A 6000-nucleotide genomic window follows, 5' to 3' on the forward strand; every position below is an offset into this window, starting at 1 on the left:
GGGAATATTAGTTAACATCCAAAGGACATTTAACCTAAACAAATGCCTTTTGAGAAAGTACTAACATTATAGTCACAATTACATAATATTCACCATCTTTCTGACAAGTAACTTAGTGTTTATTTTGAATCTCTTACACAAGTCAGAACTTGAAACTCAAACACAATTTTCAAATTATTTAATAGCAAGAATTAACATTCATTAATTTCAGCTGACTTAAATTCCCTAGAACACTACCAGACTATTATTTTCCCAACACTGCCTTTTCTCACACCCATACCTGTTTCTTACTCAATTACAGTCATTTATTTATCACAGAAGAGCAAAGAAGCAGCATTGCTTCTTCATTTTCCCAATATTAAATGTCCTTTTAGACAGTTTTCATTAATGCTTAATACATGATCTTGCAGTTAGCTGACACTCAGACATCAGCTGACTGATCTTAGTATTTTACCACTAGAAAACAGTCATTTTTCAAGTAAAATCGGGGGAGGAAAGGGAATGACGGTACGTGTGATTAGCTTCTCATAAACAATGTGAGATCCTATACAAGACAGAATACAGTGCGCTACATGACGACAACGTTTTTTTTATTTGCTGTACTTAGCCTGGGATTTGCAGTTTGCTGTTAGGTTGCCATGGCAACATGCATCTAACAGACACAGAAGGATCCAACCTTTAAAAACAGGAATCATTCTTTAATTTACTGATAATGGACTTTTAAAAATACACGTGAATATCCTGAGACTTAAATACAGGTTACAACAGTAGAACTGTTTCTAAGATGCTAAAAAGATAATATAAACAGATGTAAAGAAAAATACTTTTAATATCCTGTTAAACATAAAAATAGGGGGGGAAGAAAGCCCCTCTGGGATTTTCAATACATTCATAAAGCTCTTCATGGTATTCAATATTTATTTACAATAAAAAAATTCAAAATTAAGGATCATATTACTTCTCCCTTGCAGAAAGCAAGCTCCATCAAAGCAGGAATAGTAACAAATATGATTATCACGAAAAAATAAGTTCAAGAGGAAAAAAAATCAATCACCAAGGGTTAATTATAGCAAGCATATACACAGGAAATTTGAAAAACCAAAAGCATTTTCACACAGGATTATAAATTTCTAAATTTTCCATTTTAATGTGAGTACCTAGTAATTCATACTTCCCATTAATATCAAAGTAGGGGCTAACAGCAGTGAGAACAGTCATAACAGAATTGGAAATATCAACAGAAAACAGAGGTTTTAAAGAAAGGTAAATTGCTACTGCTTCTGAATCTGCCAGGGACTACCTCATTCCCAATTCTACTCCTATCACACCACAGACAAACTCATTCTGCATTAAACCACCTCATTTTTAATGTATTGAAATATAAGCACACTGCTTGGAATATATACATGAGATACAACAGACAATAAATAAGTGAAAAAATTCATTAGTCCACCCATCAAACAATTATAGGTGAGCAAAACTCAGGTAATAAAATCTGAACACTCAGATTTGTGTTTTTAAAAAATCCCTGTGGCCTCAATATAGAGCACAAATGAAACAGAGTGAGAATAAAGGCAAAACAGACCAGTCTCTAAAGGACAAGCAGTGCTGAACAAAAGCAGTGGCATGCACACCAATGTTCACTGCAGCATTATTACAATAGCCAACATATGGAAGCAATATAAATGCCCATCAACAGATAAATGGATAAAGACACAATACACATATACATCCAACATCCACGGATCATAGAAAAAGCAGAATTCCAGAAAAACATCCACTTTTGCTCCACTGACTATGCTAAATCCTCTGTGGATCACAACAAACTGTGGAAAATTCTTAAAAGAGATGGAATACCGGACCACCTTACCGGCCTCCTGAGAAACCTGTATGCAGGTCAAGAAGCAACAGTTAGAACCAGACATGGAACAACGGACAGGAATATCAAGGCTGTATGTTGTTACCCTTCTTATTTAACTTATATGCAGAGTATACCACCTGAAATGCCAGACTTGATGAATTACAAGCTGGAATCAAGACTGCTGGGAGAAATATCAACAATCTCAGAAATGCAAATGATACCACTCTAACGGCAGAAAGCAAAGAGGAACTAAACAGCCTCTCAATGAGGAAGAAAGAGGACAGTGAAAAAGGTGGCTTAAAACTCAAAGTTCAAAAATGGCATCTGCTCCCATCACTTCATTGCAAATACATAGGGAAAAAGTGGAATAGTGGCAGATTTTATTATCCTGGGCTACAAAATCACTGCCGATATTGACTGTAGCCATGAAATTAAAAGACGATTGCTTGTTGGAAGGAAAGCTATGACAAACCTAGACAGCGTGTTAAAATGCAGAGACATCACTTTGCTAACAAAGGTCTGTATAGTCAAAGCTATGGTTTTTCCAGTAGTCATGTACAGATGTGAGAGCTGTACCATAAAGAAGGCTGGGCACTGAAGAATTGATGCTTTCGAACTGTGGTACTAGAGAAGACTCTTGAGAGACCCTTGGAATGCAAGGAGATCAAATCAGTAAATCCTAAAGGAAATCAGTTCTGAATATTCACTGGGAGGTCTGATGCTAGAGCTGAAGTTCCAGTATTTTGGCCGCCTGATGTGAAGAGCTGACTCACTGGACAAGATCCTGATGCTGGGAAAGACTGAGGACAGCAGAAGAAGAGGACAACAGAGGATGAGATGGTTGGATGGCATCACTGACTCAAGACATGAGTTTGAGCAAACTCCAGGAAATGGTGAAGGGCAGGGAAGCCTGCACCCCTGGAGTGTTGCAGATCTTAGGACTGCAAAGAGTCAGACAGGACTTAGTGACTGAACAACAAAACACATACACACAATGGAATATTATACAACCGTTAAAAAGAAATCTTGCCATTTGTAACAACATAGGTATTGCTGTTTTGGTTTAGTCACTAAGTCATGTTTGAATCTTTTTGACCCCATGGACTGTAGCCCACCAGGCTCCTCTGACCATACAATTTCCCAGCCAAGAATACTGGAGTGGGTAGCCATTTCCATCTCCACAGGATCTCGCCACCCCAGGGATCAGACTCCAATCTCCTGCATTGGCAGGTGGATTCTTTACCAGTGATCCACCTGGGAAGCCCCAAAGGGTATTATACTATATGAAATAACTCAGAGGAAGACAAATACTCATATGACCTCACTTATATGTTAAATCTAAAAATCAAAACAAAATGAAAACAGATTCTGATACAAAGAACAAATGGATAATTGCCAGAAAGGGGGAGGGGGGAAGTAGGGGAGTGAAATAAGTGAAGGGGATTAAGAGGTACAAACCCTTTAATTCTCAACATCCTTATAAGTGATCCCTTACTTTACAAAAGGGGATACTGAAGCTCATTTAAAAGATACCCAAACTTATGTAGGTGTATCTTAGCAGAGCCTAGATCCAAACCCAGGTTGTCAAAACCCCAAATCAAACTTCTTTAATGTCTAGGTTCCACTTGGCATGAACTGAGTTTAACCAAGTTTGACTATTTATAGGCAGTGAAATTGTATGCTCATCTTGTTCCTCCTTTGGTAATGTATAAAACTACAAAAAGGATTCTAATGTGATATGTCCCTCTAATGTTGGGCTTGCTGTATAAAATTTTATCTTGTGTTTAATTTTCAGAAACAATCTTTACTCTTAATAGTAAATGCTATCATCAGCAGACTGAGGTTTGGAAATGATTCATTCATTTTTCTTGAAAACATTGAGTTTGAAGTGCTTCTAGGAAATTGAGATGGATAGGCCAGTAAGCAGCAAAATAATAGAGTTAGATTCTAGTAGAGACTTCCCAGGTGGCTCAGTGGTAAAGAATCCGCCTGCCAATGCAGTTGACTCAGGTTTGATCCCTGGGTTGGGAAGATCCCCTGGAGAAGGAAGTGGCAACCATCCCAGTATTCTTGCCATGGAAAGAATTCTCTGTCCATGGAAAATCCCATGGACACAGATGCCTGGCGGGTTAGTCCATGAAGTCACAAAAGAGTAAGACAAGACTCAGCATCGAGACAATAACAAAGCTAGAGATTTGGCAGTGGCACTAAGAAAGTCACAGAAACTATTTTGAATTTGTTCACCAAGGAAACTAGTGAGTAAGATATATCTCATTAACTAGTGAATAAAAAATACTTAAGTGTCTACACTTGACTCTCAGTCATCTGGACTTACATATGTATATACACATATATAACTGTGATGTTTAATTATGCCTTAAACATAATACCTGCATGTGTGGGCACTCAATTGTGTGACTCTTTGCGACCCCATGGACTGTGGCCCATCAGGGTCCTTTGCCCATGGAATTTTTCAGGCAAGAATATTGGAGTGGGTTGCCACTTCCTTCTCCAGGGGATCTTCAGGACGCAGGAAATGAACCCAAGTCTCCAGTCTCCTGCATTGGCAGGTGGGTTCTTTACCAGCTGAGCCACTAATTCCTGAAAGTAAACCAAGTATAGTTTTGACTAATTTTCCTAACTTAGATCTAAAAATGATCATCAAGATTTAGGCAGGTTTTATACAAAATTCTACATCTAATCAGTAAAATAAAGTCAATAAAATAAAAAACCAGCCTCCTCTGTCCATAGGATTCTCCAGGCAAGAATACGGGAGTGGGTTGCCATTTCCTGCTCTGGGGGATCTTTCTGACCCAGGGGGACTGAACCCAGGTTGCCTGCATTGCAGGCAGATTCTTTACCATCTGACGTGCTGCGGAAGCCCAATTACAGAACAGGAAATGAAATTTACAGAGGTGGTGCCAACCTGTTCAGGGTCACACAACACTGGTTCTTATACAAAAACATGTAAAAAGTAATATTCTGGTAATCTCCAAACTTCTTTGTACTTACTGGAATTCAAGGGGAAAAAAAAACCGGAAAACTGAAAACACACATTCCTACAGGAAATAACTACTCTGCATATTTCTCACAGTAAAAGGAGATAAAGTGAATCTAAGTATTTCTAACATGCTCCCTTACCACCCACATACACCCATGGCACTATCTACAAGCCAGTGCATAAGCTAGTGAGTATTTTAAAAGACTACACAGCAGCCATCTAAAAGTCTGGACATTTGGACTTTTTCTTCTTTTGAATATATTCCAGAATAGCTTGTATTTAGAACACTCCCTTTCAATCTCACGACATATACAGAGTAGCAAGCACTCACGTAAGTTCTGTGTTCAGGGTTTAAACACCAAATAGTTGCTCTCCTATGAATTAAGCACAGCACCCTCTTATGCCCCAAAGTGTCCTGCAGCCCTTCCTCCACCCTTGAGCTCTGTGTTCTGGAATTCCCAGTACTGATTCTTCTCCAATTCATCTCCACAAGAAAATAAGGGGGAAAGACAGGCCATCATAAAACTTCCAAACGTCACAATTTAAATTTTTCTAGGTAACAGTTTTGCGTTCTCCTGAAACTGGAATTTAGCAACAAAGCCACCTTCAGGGATATTTACACATATCTCTTAAACGTAGTTAAGTTGTTACTTGTAAGGGGTCATCAGAGGGGGTGTTAAGAACCCAATCCCAGAGCCCAGACTCATGCCCCTGACCCTCCTCCCCCTCAAACCACTCATTAAAGCCTAACGGGGACCGTTCGGGGCCGGGCGCCAGGTTCCCTCAGGCTAGCCGGAGACGAGATTTTTCAAGCACCGCCGCTAGAGCCGTCCGAGGGAGGGGCCCGGCGGACACCGGCAAGTTTCCTGCGGCTGAAGGGACCCGCGCCGCCGGCGGAGAGGGCGCGGAGATCACCGCCGGCCGCTGACTCGCGCGCCCTGGGCACCGCCGCGGCTCCAAAGACCCGGCCGCCACCGGGTGGGCTGAGGGAGGGCGCCGGCCAAGGGAGGATCTGAAGCAAGAGAGGGCGACGGAGCGCGCCCTTAGCCTACCTCGAACAAGTCGAAGTCTCCCCCAAAGAACCCCCGATCGGCGGGACTGCCGCCGCAGCACAGGACGCTAAAGCCACGTTAGTGGA

General features: G+C 40.8%; 1 protein-coding gene across 1 annotated transcript in view; it reads right to left on the minus strand.

Moving 5' to 3' along the window:
- Positions 1-6000, minus strand: part of SMC6 (structural maintenance of chromosomes 6) — a 70755-nt gene extending 64755 nt beyond the window's left edge. The window contains exon 1 of the mRNA XM_068963663.1: positions 5915-6000. The gene's annotated coding sequence lies outside the window, so the exon portion shown is untranslated. The remainder of the gene's footprint in view (positions 1-5914) is intronic.

Source organism: Capricornis sumatraensis, chromosome 1 (assembly GCF_032405125.1).
Source record: "Capricornis sumatraensis isolate serow.1 chromosome 1, serow.2, whole genome shotgun sequence".
NCBI classification, from domain to species: Eukaryota; Metazoa; Chordata; class Mammalia; order Artiodactyla; family Bovidae; genus Capricornis; species Capricornis sumatraensis.